We start from the raw sequence: 15,503 nt of genomic DNA, 5'->3' as shown, positions 1-15,503 counted from the left end.
AGGAGTGATTGGTGTATTTTGTTTTGTTTCTTTTTGGTAGAGGAGATAGTCTTCATTTGTAGAATCTGAATTTTAGAACTGGAAGGAAGCTTGAGATCATCTACTCCAAGTACCTTCTTTCCAGTGAGTTCATTTCTTTATGCCTACCTAGGTTGTTTACCATCTCACCTAGGCTGAAGCCCTGGTCTCCAGAAAACAGAAAAACACAGAAATGTAGGAACAATTGAAGGTATCTCAGGGTAAAAAGGCCTCAGAGCATCTGGCCCGGATTGTTACCCAGGAGGTCTGATAAGGCACTGAGAAATCCAAGCTGGCAAATTGACTGCCCCCATAATTTGACCAGCAAAATGGCTGTATCTCTGCCAATTCCTTTAAGTTCTAGGGATTTGATAAGATAGAGCTAGAGGGAAAACTATTTCCTTAGGTGACTACAAAGGCATCAAGGCAGGTAATACCTTAGACAGAGAGCAAACAAGATCTCTGGGGCTGCAAGTCCCATACCTGATTGGGACAGAAACCAAGTAGTCCCACCAGTTCAGTCAGCAGCTAGTGTTGAAGTCTTTGAACTGTGAGGTTGAGCTCCTGGGCTCTCTGTGTTGAGTGTGCTGCCCAGGCCTTATTTACTCCAAATCCATTGGGAGAGAATAGGCTCTTTCTCCTTTTTCCTTCTCCAGAAATCAGTGAGAACACTACTACTTCAGATTCTGCTTGGCTTCCCAAAGCCTGCTATAACAGCCTGATGGACGAGCCCATCAGAGCTGAGGTTCGAGTTAAGGTATGTGGAGCGATTACATGAAAGACCCACAGTTAATATAGTGAATTGAAGTTTGTTGCATGAACAGCAAGAGAAAGCCCATCAGAAATGAATACAGTTCACAGCAGGTATTGGACAGGCAGCCCAGCCATATGTCTGACTGGGTCCCAGACATGAAGATAATTCCAGCCCTTGGGAAGTTCACAGCCTAATAGAAAGCTGCTCTGTGTGTGTGTGTGTGTGTGTGTGTGTGTGTGTGTGTGTGTGTACATACTCAAAGTAGCTAGTGCAAGTATTAGATGAGGAAACCAAGGCTCTTCAGAGAGGTCAAGTGATTTGCCCAAGGTCATATTGCTAGGTTTGAACCTAAACCTGATAATTCCAAATCCAAGATTCTTTCAACAGTGTTATACTTCTTACCTCATTAATCATGCTCTATATCTGAAATATTGAGTCACAGGGCAACTGGAAAAGCCAACTGGAAATGCCCTCTGACAGGACCACTGTAAAGCACTGTATAACTCAAAGGTGTCCCTCAACTTTCCAGAGGAGAGACATTTTTCATACCCCTCAGGGGCTAGATGAAAAAGTACTGACATTGTTCTTTCACTAATGCTGGTTCCTTGTGAGTGCATATAGTTGCACCTATGACCCTGGACTTAAGCCTTTTATTACAGTTGCAAGACTAAATCCTAGGGGCAGCTAGGTGGCGCAGTGGATACAGCACCGGCCCTGAAGTCAGGAGGACCTGACTCAGGCTCAGACCAAACACGGGACACGTACTAGCTGTGTGACCTTGGGCAAGTCACTTAACCCCAATTGCCTCACTAAAAAAAAAAAAAAAAGACTAAATCCTCTCTAACTAGCTTTATACAAAGTACAAAGAAAGGGAAGTCAGGCAAGGAATCTTTATCTCTAAAGGAAAAAGCTGGAACTAGGAAAAGCTGATTCTTGACAAACAATTCGACAGAAACACTAAGTCTAGAATTTTTATTCTCTCTCTCTTTCTCTCTCTCTCTCTCAAAACTGAACCAGGACAGGATTTGAACTTTTCAAGTTGATTGGTACTCAAATAGATATGTGATCAACCTGAATGCCACCCATTCATGCCTACCTTTCTGGTGTGACTCTTGTCTAAAAGAGTCCTCACATAATTTAGCCACAGAAGCTCCACTAAAGGTGATGGAGTCCTTCCCATATTTCTCTTGACATTGTGAGGATACTAGTGGAACACTCAGGCTGCCCTGTCATCCCTTGCCCACACTGTGGGACCAGCCCATCTTCTTTTCCTAATCTTCATTTCCATGTTGGCCTTCTTTGTCCCTATTCTTTGGAGTTCCTCATTGGTTATATATTGTAATCTGCTCACACTCACCATGCCCCCTCTCCACTGACCTCTGTGTGATGCTCATCCTTAGTTCTTTAGAGACTATTGTGTTCTGTGTTCTGTGTTTCCCAGCCATAAGACAATACTGGTAGAATATTGGTATAAAAAGATAGACTTCTGTTTCTGGAAGGAAGTTTGGCTTTATTAAAGAAACTTTGCAATTTCCTGAAAGCAGTCTCTCCTGCCCATCCCCTCCTGTTCAATCTAAGTGCCTGCCTCCTCCATAGAAGATGTGGCAGGCAGCAGTTACATTACTGGCCTGTAAATCAATTTCTTGTTTAATGAAGTTGGTTTATAATTCAGGATTGCGACTTCTGTCCACGACACCTACTGTAGAAGAGGCAGAGACTATAGCTTATCTGAGGCAAACACTAGTTTTGAATTATTCTGGACAGGGTAGGCCATCGATTGGGAAATGGCTAAATATTGTGTATAACTTGAATGGAAAGACATGTTACTGAACCATAAAAAGTGATGACTAAAGAATTCAGAGAAGAAAGAATTATGTGAACTGATAAAAAGTGAAGGAAGCAAAACTAGAAAAACTACATGATTGCAACATGATAAAAGGAAACAATGATAACAACAAAACACCAAACAGTATCCAACTATGATGACCAAGCTCGGCCCCAAGGAAGAAATGAGAAAATGCATCTCCCTCTCTTCCTTGCAGAAATGAGGGACTATAGGTGAAAAACACTGCATACATTGTCAGACTTAGTTGATGTGTTGGTTAGTTTTTTCTGAACTGCTTCCACCCCCCATGTTAAGTTACAAGGGCTGACTTGCTGGGTATGTGTAGGGGAATACATTAAAAAATGAAAGTGATATAAAAATAAAAGATATTGGTAAAAATCGTAAAAACAAAAACAGAGCAGAGAGCAGGGCCCTAGACTCAGAAAATTCTTTCTCAGATCTGGCCCTGGAAAGATAAGGAGTCAATAAATTAGCAAGCTGCCCTGCTCCTCTTTACGCACACTCAAATCACAGTTAGATCCCTTACTAATGAAAAGTAACATGATGGAGAAAAGAATACCTCCATTGGTCCCTGGGATCAGATATATGTGAGCTTTTCCATTCCCCTGCCTCTAGAAAGGATTTCACTAACCTCGGACCAGAGGCAGTAGGCATTGACTGAACTCTTTAGACCAGACCAAAGAAACCCCTTCTTACTCTTCACTGAAAAAACCAAGCCAGCTTTCTGAGAAATTAAAGACATTTAATGTGCCAGGGCCATTCAGTTTTCTATTGCTGTCAAATACACCAGACACCAAGAGGAAGTAGGAACTCAGGTTTATCACCCATCCCTTCCCCCTTGCCACAGTCTTGTAATCACCTGATAATTCGATTTTTATCATCCTGCAAGAAATATTTTAGTCTGTTGATAAATCCCATTTATTGAGTTTCAACTGGGCTGACAAGACACTATGAAGGGCTTAGACTCCATGATCTCCGAGTTCCCTTGCAGCTCTAGTTCTCTGATCTTATAAAGCTTTGGACGTAGAGATAGTTTCTGCCCTTGGCAAGCTTGCAGTCTAATAAAAATCTGCTTTGTGTGTGTGTGTGTGTGTGTGTGTGTGTGTACATACTCAAGATAGCTAGTGCAAGTATTAAATGAGGAAACCAAGGCTCTTCAGAGAGGTCAAGTGATTTGCCCAAGGTCATACAGCTAGATTTGAACCTAAGCCTAATGATTCCAAAACCAGGACTCTTTCTATAATACCACACTTCCTACCTCATTAATCATTACACTATGTATCTGAAATATCCTCCCCCAGCCCAGACCTGCCTTGAGGAATCAGAGGACCTTGGTTCATATCCAAGCTCTGTTGCTTGTTACTACCAGTATGACCTTGATTGAGCAAGGCATTTTTCCTCTGTAGGCCTCAGTGACCTCATCAGAAACATGAGGTTCCCTACAGCCCCAAGTCTATGATCCTGTGGTCATATGAGGCAGCTAAACCTGAAATCCAACTTTAAGTCTCCGGAAAGCCCTTAGCTTTCCCAAACTCCACCCTATCCAACCAAATATGCAAGTCCAGCAACCCTCCCCCTCCACTTCCTCATTAATTTGTTTTTCCTTTATTTATATATATGAGGAAGAGCTGTTTGTGGTTTTCTTTAATAATGTTCAACTGTACTCCCACAACTTCTTTGTGCATATTCCCCCTATCTTAGAGCATAAGCATTTCAAGACCAGGGATTATATTTGTAACTGCTAGTTGGTTTTCCTTTTCTTTTCTTTCTTTCTTGTTTTCAACCTTTACTTTTATAAGATTTTGAGTTCCAATTTTTTTCTCCCTCCCTTCCCTCCCCCCCTCTCCAAGACATCAAGCAATCTGATATAGGCTATACATGTACAATCACATTAAATATATTTCCACATTAGTCATGTTATGAAAGAAGAATCAGAACAAAAGAGAAAAAACAACAGAAAAAAGAGAAAATGGTATGCTTTGATCTATATTCAGACTCCATAGTTCTTTCTCTGGATGTGGATAGCATTTTCCATCATGAGTCTTTTGGAATTGTCTTAAATCATTGCATTGCTGAGAAGAGCTAAGTCTATCAAAATTGGTCATCGCACAATGTTGCTGTTACTATGTACAATGTTCTCCTGGTTGTGCTCGCTTCACTCAGCATCAGTTCATGTAAATCTTTCTAGGTTTTTCTGAAATCTGCCTGCTCATCATTTTTTATAGAACAATAGTATTCTGTTACATTCATACGCTACAACTTGTTCAGCCATTTCTCCAATTGATGGGCATCCCTTCAGTTTCTAATATTTTGCCACCATGAAAAGGGCCACTATAAATATTTTTGTACATGTGGGCCCTTTTCCCTTTTTTTATGATTTCTTTGGGATACAGACCTAGTGGTGGTATTACAGGATCAAAGGGTATGCACAGTTTGGTTGCGCTTTGGGCATAGTCTGGTTGATTTTTCTGTCACAAGTCTCTACCCACTCTAGTCCATCCTCCACTTGGCTGTCCAATTGATCTTCCTAAAGCACAGATCTGATCATATGCTTCTCTTACTCCACAAACTTCAATGGCTTCCTATCCACCTGCAGGATTATATATAAAATATCTTGTTGGGCTTTCAAAGTCCTTCAAAATCTGCCCCCTTAATTCTCTCCACATACTCTTCAGTCTAGTGGCACTGGCCTTCTTGCTGTTCTTCAACACAATATTTCATGCCCCAATTCCATGCATTTTTTTCTTTTTTTTTTCCCCATGCATTTTCCCTGGCCATCTATCATGCTTGGAGTTCTCTCCCTCCCATCTGTACCTCCCAGTTCTCTTCAAGTTTCAGCTAAGGTCCAACCTTCTTTAGGAAGCTTTTCGTAGTCCTTAATCTTAATGCCTTCCCTCTGAGACTCCTCCCCAATTTGTCCTCTCTATATCTTATTTGTACATAGTTGTTTGCTTGTTGTTTCCCCCATTTGACTATGAGTTCCTTAAGAGCACTCTTTGCCCTTCTTTGTATACCTAGTGTTTCATTCATTACCTGGCACACAGTAGGTGTGTGTAAATAAATTCTGACTGACTGTAACTTCTCTGTGCAAGTTTTCTAGTTCTAAAACCACTTCCTCCCAGATCCCCTAGCCAGTCCTAGTTTCTTCCTCACATATGAAAAAAAAAGTAAACAAACAAACCACACTTTGCTTGTACTCTTTTAGTACTTTCATATTTGAATGCATCTGAGATCTCATCCAAGTAAGTGCTCCCAGCAAAAGAACATCTAACAACTTGCATTTGTAGAACACTTTAGGGTTTGCAAAGCACTTTATATACATCATCTCATTTGATTATTCAAAGGTACAGATCACAACTCATCCCTGATCTCTTCTTGCACATCTCCTGGCCATACCCTTCCATAAATCCTTTGTAGAGAATCTACCTAGGTTGGTGGGTGACTTCCTCTGTATATTGTAATAAACCTTAGGTGCAGCACTTAGTCTGACTGTCCCTCTGACAGGACCACCTTTTATTTTTTCCCAATCATGCTTTTCCCAGATATCTTTTCTGCTACTCTTTGCATCCAAGTCACTATTGATTATACTTGACATCCTACTTACACCTATCATGCATCTTTCCTTTGCTGTTAGAGTCATCCACAATTTTGACTCTTTGAATATCATGTCCCATAATTACAGAATATCACTAGAAAAAAGACTGGTGTTTTAAAAAGATGGGTTTTTGTGTCAGGAAGCAGCTTGGGATCATTGAAAGTGTTGCACAATTTCCCAAGTGCAATCCAGCCCACTCTCTTCCTTCTGTTCAATTCTGGAACTAGGTCATTATTCATCTGCAATGTCTGTCTAAGATATATGTAGTGATGTGACCACTCAATGGAGTGCCCAGCCAATTGACTATCATAAGCTAGACGACAGCCATTCTTCATCCGCTTGATTTTTCCTGTGTGGACAGTAAGGTTTTGTGCCTTACTGTTTTTTTTTTTTTTACATGAGACGGGGTTGTTTGGGAGGTTAGAAGAAAATTACCGAAAAGGAGAATTGATCAGTTTCTCCTATTCACATTGCTTTCTACATTGAAAGGCAATTGCCCTCTAAATGAGCAGCTAGGTGGCCCAATGGACAAAGCACTGGGTTTGGAATCAGGTAGACTCTTCTTCCTGAGTTCACATCTGGCATCAGATACTTACTAGCTGTGTGATCCTGGGCAAGTCACTTAACCTTGTTCGCTTCTGCTTCCTCATCTATAAATAAGCTAGAGAAGGAAATGGCAAAGTACTCCAGTATCTTTGCCAACAAAACCCCAAATAGGGTCAGGAAGAGGCAGACATAACTGAAATAGCTGAACAACAACAATGACAAAGCCCTCTAATTGAGTGGTTTTGTGATCAACTCCCCAACATAACCAAGGAAGAAAAAACCAAGAGCACAGACATAAAACTTCTGAAACCTAGTGAGGGTTAATGAAGGATTTTTCTCTCTACCCAGTAGAGGTCTCTGGGTAGGTGGAGATGGAATGAGCTGTTTCTCAGATCTTGATTTTGGTCTCTACCAGCTTATCTGAGACTGCAGAGGCTTGGGGTAGAAGCGTGTAGAAGGGCAGAAAATCCTAAATGGCTAGTGGGAGAGGGAGGGAGGTAGGGTGGGGATGGTGGAGGGCACTTTCTATTTTTGTGGGGGGAAAAAAAGTCTAATGTCTGTCACCCAGTAGAGGTGTCTTAATTTTCTAGTTCCAGAGATTCTAGGTCAGTGATTGGCCGAAAGGGATGAGGAGCATGGGATCAGAGGGCTCATCCTTCTTAACTCTGACTAAGATTCAGAAATCTGTTATCTATAAGAACTAGGGTGCTACAAAGAAAAATACTTCACTCGGGCTGAGCAGAGTTGTTTTAACCATTTTGAAAACAGGAAGAGATTTTCCCAGCAGTTTAGGAATGTTAGACAAAATAGTGAAATTTCAATCAATAACATAGGCAAGAAAAAAAGTGAACAAAATAACCAAAGAAGTTGTCTCTAACTAGCTAGGCCAAGGCCAAGGACAATTACTTCAAGGTTTGCTTCTCTAGAAAGAACAAGGGAGCCTTTGCTTTAAGGAGTAACAATTTTCTCTTTGAATTCTACGTATAAATGCTGACCTAGATATGGAGAGGAGAAGAATTTCACGAGGATTCTAATTTTAAATTTAAAAGGCCTTCGCTTATCAATATCATATTCTTTTTCTAGCAAGCAATATCCATTCCTTTAAACTCACAGAAGATGGTACTTGTACTTACAAAAATATTAAATGCAAATGTAACCTTAAATATATTATTAACTAGGGGGATGGAACTATAGGGACTAGACATTATAAAACATTGTATCAGTTAAAGTTTTTTTGGCCCACTCACGCAAGACTTTCTTTCTAATGGTTATGATTAGCATTGAAGAAGTCCTCTGCTATCAGGGGCTTCAAGCAATTAGCACAGGAGCATGTGATGAAGACCTTCCCATCTGGAGATAGGAGTCTCCCTCTTCCATCTGTATTCCATACTGGACATCCTTCATGATAATGGCCCTTACTCTTTTATTTTCTTTTTTCTTTTTTGGTGAGGCAGTCGGGGTTTAGTGACTTGCCCAGGGTCACACAGCTAGTAAGTGTCTGAGGCTGGATCTTACTCTTGTCAAGCATACATTTCCCTATTTTATACCTTACTTGAAAATTTTCAGAAAATAATTGAACAAACTTGCTTTCATGATTCTGTCTTTCAAGGAATCTAGTATAATCTGTATGTATGAATGTAAGGCATCTAGTCTGAGGAATGAATAAAAAAGCATTTATTAAGTGCTCACTGCATACCAAGCACTGAGCCAAGTTCTGGGGATGTAAACAGTAAAAACAGACTACAGAAGAAAAGAGTTTTGCTCCAGGGCAGATGGAATTAGGGCAGTCCTAAGAGTTTGCTGGGGGAGGGACTAGGGGTGGGGTGGGAGGATACAGAAATGCAAGCTCCGAGGTCCTCAGGTAACTTACATAGTTAATATGACAGTGCAGGGGGCTTCAGGGCATACAAGCAGTTCAGATGTTAAGGCCTGGTGGTCCTCTATCTCACCAGAAATAATGGAGTTGTTGACTTTCATCTCCTTCAACTCTCCTGAGCAGTCAAGCAGTTCAGGGTAGACAAGGGAGTCAGTGTCCCCAGCGGTGGCACTCTCGCTGCCACCAGCAGCCCTATGGGGTTCTGGAATTGCCTGGGGCTGGAGGAAGGGGCAAGGGAGCAAGGAGGGGAAGATGAGAAGGGTAGAGTGCATAGAAGCTGTATTTTTCCCTCCAGGGAAGGGAAAGAAATAAGCATTTATACCGTGCCTGCTATATACTAAACACCGTGCTAATTTTGACTATTGTGTTATTATCTTATTTGATTGTTACTTTTCGAGGTAGGCGCTATTATCAACTCCATTTTATGGTTGTAGAAACTGAGGCAAATAGAGGTTAAGTGACTTGTCCAGGATCATCAGCTAGGAAGAGCTAGATTTGAACTTGTCTTCCTGATTCCAGGTCCAGAGGTCCATTGACTCTATCAAATCAAATGCTTTTTAAAAATAGCCACACCATAAATACATCTTTTTATTCTCTCCACATTTCAGTCAGTACCCTAATGTATTTACAGTTTTTACTTTGTACTATAGCTGTAGTCAAAGTACATATCTTATCGTTCCCAATAGACCTTAACCTCCAGTGAGAACAGTGGCAATATCTTTACTTATCTTTGTATTACCCTTGGCATGCAATACAGCCCTTGTTCGTAATGGATGTTTGTTAAATGTTTGTTGAACAAATACCTGAATGAATGAGTGAAAGTTGAAATGTTATGTTTTTTATGATGATGATGGAAATAGAAGCTGTGTCTGGAAGACTCTAGGGAGTGGGGGTGGGGCAGTGAGGTGCTTAGAAATCTTTAAAACAATGGGCACACACAAGGAGGAATATTTTGTGGGTGAACAACTATTTTTGCTGTAGAAAAGGGTCTGGGGTACACCACGAGAAATTAAGGTAAAATTAAGGACAGATTTCCTGGTGGAAAGAGGGAAGGAGATTGTAGAATGTGCATCAGAGACAGTTTTTCCAGGAGATTTTAAAGAAAAGGCAAGAAATAAAATTTTGAGCACTGAGTGTTGACCCTGTTCATTGACAGGGGCATGGGTGAGATGACTTTGTAAAGGTCCCTTCTTGCTCAAAGGCTCTGCTTGAGTCAGCCAGGTTTCTGCAGTTATAAAATTACTGTCTCTGCCATTGAGAAGCCTGGGAAAAACTGAACTTGCTGGTTTAGCTGTCCAGTCTCTTAAAATCTGATAAAAATAGGAGCCGAAATACCATCTCCAGGCTGCTATTTTTAAAAAGCATCTGAGATGCCAGATTGGGTTTATTTTCCCCTCAACAGAGAATGGCTGCAGAGCCTTTCCCTTCTTCCAAGAGGCAAGACGCTAACGTGGCACGCTTAGAGGATATAAGCCAAAAAACTGGCAATACATTTTTCATTGCCACAAAACCCACTCAACCCCTAAAACTCCCACTTCACCACCCAATGGTTGAAAAATAATGTAGTGGACTCCACAGATCCTCTGACCTTCACTCACCATGTTTACCTCCCAAGTCTAGGATATAGTCTGACCTCGTGGTAGTGCTCCCTTCTTACTCCCAAGAGACTTTTTCATACCCCTGAGAGAGAAATATATTTTTCCTTTCATAGAGAGAGAGAAAGACTTGAGGCCGAGAGAAAAACAATTATTAAGTATCACATAGCACAAAATCTGGGATTCTCAGACTTAACTCTTGTATCTCTGACCTCTGAAAGCAACAATCAGGGGCAGCTAGGTGGTGCAGTGAATAGAGCACCAGCCCTGAAGTCAGGAGGACCTGAGTTCAAATCTGGCCTTAGACCAAACACTTGACACTAGCTGTGTGACTGTGGGCAAGTCACTTAACCCCAATTGCCTAAAAACAAACAAGCAAAAAAAACAAACGAAAGTTAACAATCAATGCGAAATTTAAGGACGTGGGTTAGATTCTTGCCTCTCTGTGTGACAAAGTCATTTGACCTTTTTGGGCCTCAAGTTTTCTTCTTGTAAATAAAATAAGAAATTTGAACTAGATGACCTCAAAAATCCCTTGCAGCTCTACTACTTGCTTCCTACGTCCATGACTATGGACAAGTCATTTTTTTTTTTTTTGACATTCTGGAGAATTTATTTAAGGGGTGTGAATCAGGTAGGTGTGGCTAGGCTTGCAAGTTTCTAAGAAGAGATAACTTGCAGACTTAAGCCTCAAATCCATATTTTAGTAAACAGAAAAAACAGCTCCAAACAAAACTTTTCTGCATACCCAAAGATTAACTTTTGAAAAAGGGAACTATATGTAGCAACAAAAACTGTAAACAACACACACTGTAAATCTCATGTAGCTTTCTGGTAAAAATCAAGATTTTTAAAAACTTATTGTTAAAAATGACAACTTATTTTTGCAAGAGAAAAAAATTCTGACTTTTTATGTCACAATGGCAGTGAACTGCTGTGCAAACTATCATCTTGTGTTTTGGAGATGGCTTCTAGATACCAACTGAAGGAGAAATGATCACAGTAGCTTCCAAATGTAGGTTTCTTGCACATTTAATACTGTCAAACCAGGTAACAATGACAGACGAATGACGATTAAGATGCTGGAAATCCCATCTCAGCTAATCCTACAGTCTGCAGAGGGGTAAGGAAGGTATATGAATCACTGAAAGGAAGAGGACAAAAAGAAGTGTCACCTACCATAGCCCAGCTTGGTGACTCAAATTACAATGGAAGAGCTTTATCAACAAAATTATATGGGTATTACTAGACTCTAACTAATAAAAAGGATTTTTATTTAATTTGATTTTTAACTGTTTTTGCTATTTAGTTTTTAATTTTTAAGAAAAGTAGTTCTGTTAATATTTTTATCACTGGTAGCTATGGAGGTTTCTTTCATCACTTAATATAGATTCAATGTCTCCCAGCTTTCTCTACTATTAAAACAGTTATATACTTCATGGTATCTTTGACTAGTCAGCGGAATTGGTTACAGCATGACACTAGCAAGGTCTGCTGTATCCTAAGAGAAAGACTGCACCCCTGTCTTGAAAACACAGGCTACTGTCATGGACAAGTCATTTTGTTTCCTCTTTGAGCCTTTCTCATCTACCTTACAAGGATATTGTGAGAATCAAAAAAAGTGCTGCCCCATAAATATAAGCTACTATTATAGGAAATATTTGATCCTTTCATTTAGATAAAGACACATGATTAACCAACTTTCAACAAGCTAAACTTTGTCAAGCTTACAGGTCTTCCAAGATTAGACAGCTTAAGTCAAGACTTCACCCCCTTGTTGTCGTTGGTACTCTTGAAAAACAAAGGTCTAACAACATCAACAACAGCACCTGTCTAGAAGTGTCTGACATAACAGCGGGCACTTAGTAAATGCTTGTTGATGGATTGAGTTGAAGTGGGTCTCTGACCTCTCTCTTCTTTGAACTTTAATTCAACAACAAATATTATTACAGTTATTCCTTCCACATAGCGACTTTCCCCATCACGGTTTCCATATATCAGGGGTCAGCATAAGAAATTAAATTGAAATTTTGGGGGAGTTTTGCAGAAGCTGAAGATGACACAAGAAGGCCAGCAGAGAACACAGAGCCTATGACTAGATACTTAACTCAAATTTTACAATAAGGTACTGTAAACACCCCATAAAAGAAAAAGAAAAAAATCAGACTTCTTCTCTGGTACAAAGGGAGGGCCAAAAAATTTTACATGGATTTTCCAGATCCCAGGGGCACCATGCCTTTAATCCCTGCAATGTGGAAGGTCTAACTGTATATACCTAGTACATACAAGGCACTGTGTTATACATTAGACCTTGGCTGTGGTAGGTGCTAGACCTAACCCGTCAGCATTTAATTTTCCCCTAAGCTGAATTGTTCTCTAATTGTTCATATGTATAGTGTGGTCTCACTTGGATTCTATGCCCCTATATAATTTTTATATCCCTCACAGCACTAGGAAAGCATTGGGGCACATTATCTAGAACTCGCTAGATTTGTTTTGAGTGACCAAGTGACCCAGTTCATCGCAGCTGCCTTGAAATTGAAGGCAGACTGGTCAATGATAACAAAAGCAAGAGGCTTTTATTTAAAAATCTTTTACAAGGACAGATATGAGCCCTAGAACGAGTCACTTAGAGGACTGGGGTGGGCCTGAGGCAAGGGAAGGGAAAATTATACATTTCAACCATTAGAAAAACAAAGGATGGAATGAAGTCACTCAGCTGGACAAGGAAGAACATGATAATCCTATGAGAGGCTACTCTTTACACCTGATGTGGCCCACACAGATTATTTATTTGGAGCTGGCATGGCACACCCAGGTAGCATCTTTGGAGATGACCAGGAACACTCAGGTTCCATTTAACTCTCTTCACTCTTCCCTGTTGGATGGTCTTTTCTCAATCCTCCCTGCTGCCTTTGACATTTTAGAGATGATGGTGAGTCTGAGAGAGGTTAAGTGACTTATCCAGGATTATGTAGATCATGTCAGGCAGGATTCAAGCTCAAGTCTTCCATGAAGGAAAGATAATTTTTTTTCACTTTATATTTATGCTGTTTATGCCTATATTTTCACTTGATGTCTTCCTAAAATGTAACCTCCTTGCAAGTAGGAATGGTTTTTTGTGCTTGTATCCCTAGGCCTAGGATTGTACCTAAAACATAGTAGATGCCTAATGAATGCTTGTTGATTGATTGATTTTATTGAGAGAAGACTTGGAACAATGAACGGAAAGCTCTTAATAAAGAGCTGTATGTGCCCATCACTGTATGTGCTTAGCTCTGGGGATACAAATTCAAACACAGCTTCCTTCAGGATGCTTACTTCTTTTTTTTCTTTTTCTTTTTTTTTTTGGCTTTTTGGTAAAGCAGTCAGGGTTAAATGACTTGCCCACACAGCTAAGCGGCAAGTGTCTGAGGCCACAGGGAGCTTACTTCTAAAGAGGGAAACAACACACAAAAGAGTGATGGCCAGGGAGAGGCGCTTTGATCTGGAAAGTTACTTTGGAGAACAGATGAACGCAACAGTACAATGGTGAGTTGACTTTATGGTTCATGGTTTCAGAACTTGAGGGGGGAGAATGGAAGGAAAGCTCATTCACCAACCAGGAAAGTAAATGCACCTCACTGTGGGAATTCCTCCAGGATATGGCCTCTGGTGTATGGGGAGGTTGAAGTGCAGGTTAAGGGCTGCACTGCTAGTTGTTGTTCAGTCGTTTCAGTCCTGTCCAACTTGTCCTAACCCCATTTGGGGTTGTCTTGGCAGATAACACTAGAGTAGTTTGCCATTTCCTTCTCTGGCTCATTTTAAAGATGAGGAAACTGAGGCAAACAGGGTAAAGCGACTTGCCCAGGGTCACACAGCTAGTATGTGTCTGAGGCCAGATTTGAACTCAGGAAGATGAGTCTTCCTGACTCTAGGCCCAGTGCTGCATCTATTGCAGTCTAGGGGTGCTGGGAACCCCAAAATTCAAGGGCAGAAGTTCAGGGTTCTGCCTTGAAAGAATTCGGCTCAAGCCTTATTTCAGTCAGACAAGGTTTATTAAAATACCAGTTGAGGTGGGCAAGATTTTAAGAATCCACACTATTGGCCAGATTTTAAGAATCTGAGCAATTTAATGGGTGTAAGATGAACCCTTATATACGGTGGTCAAGGAGTGGGTCTAGATGGAATCAAGGAGAGGTGGTCTAGGGTGGGGCCAGTTGCAGACAATGAGGGTTAGAGGTAACAGAGAATTGAAGGTCAGAGCCACAATGAAAGGACAACTGAAAAGATTATTTGCGACGCCTCAGAAGAATGCCAGAGATCTGAGTTCAGGGGCTGGGTTCCTGGAATTCGTGGGAAAGTTCAAAGCAGAAGGGGTCCAAAGCCCATATCCCTCATATCCACTGCACCACCTAGTGCTGTCTTGAAATAGTGTTCCAGAGAGGTTATCACAAATTAGGAGTGGGGTCCCAGAGAATGGTCTCTGGTATATGTGTGGGAGGTTGGGGATTGTCTTGAAGACTGTTAGAAAGAGGGGAAAGACTTACATGAACTGATGCAGAGTGAAATGAGCAGAACCAGAACATTGTACACAGTAATAGCCACATTGTGGGATGACTGACTTTGATAGACTTAGCTCTTCACAGAAACGCAAGATTCTAAGACAACTACAAAAGATTCATAATGGAAATTGCTATCCATACCCAGAGAAAGAAATATGGAGTCTGAATGCAGATGGAGGCATACTATTTGCTCTCCTTTTCCTTTGTTGTTTTGTTTCATTGCTTCATTCTCGTGGTTCCTCCCATTAGTTCTAATTGTTCTTTATACTATGACTAATGGGAAATATGCTTAACATGAATGTGTATGTAGAGCCTATATTGGATTGTATGCAGTGGGGGGTGGGGGAGAGAGAAATGGGAGAGGGAGAAAATTTAAAACTCAAAATCTTATAGAAGTGAATGTTGAAAACTAAAAATAAATAAATTTTTAAAAAAAAAAGAGAGAGAGGGGAAAGGAGGAATGACTGCCAAGGGTCATTTGGGGGAAAAAAATAAGGATTACTAAGCAGCTGTGAGGGGTCTTGTTGAGATCAGATAACGTGAATTTGCAGTGGGCCCAGTTGGGACCTTTGTATAACTTTCTATAGAGGAATTCTGAAGCTTGTGAGTTAGAGTGAAGAAGGCAGATGGTAAGGTTTGACAGGGCCTGAGAAGAAACAGGACAAGGGAGCAAAGGTAGAGGGCAGTATACTTGAACTGGTTATCTGTAAGGTCTTCAAGCCTAAGAAG

Source organism: Vombatus ursinus, unplaced genomic scaffold (assembly GCF_900497805.2).
Source record: "Vombatus ursinus unplaced genomic scaffold, bare-nosed wombat genome assembly UNPS02014813.1, whole genome shotgun sequence".
NCBI classification, from domain to species: Eukaryota; Metazoa; Chordata; class Mammalia; order Diprotodontia; family Vombatidae; genus Vombatus; species Vombatus ursinus.
Note: the sequence above shows the minus strand (reverse complement) of the source record.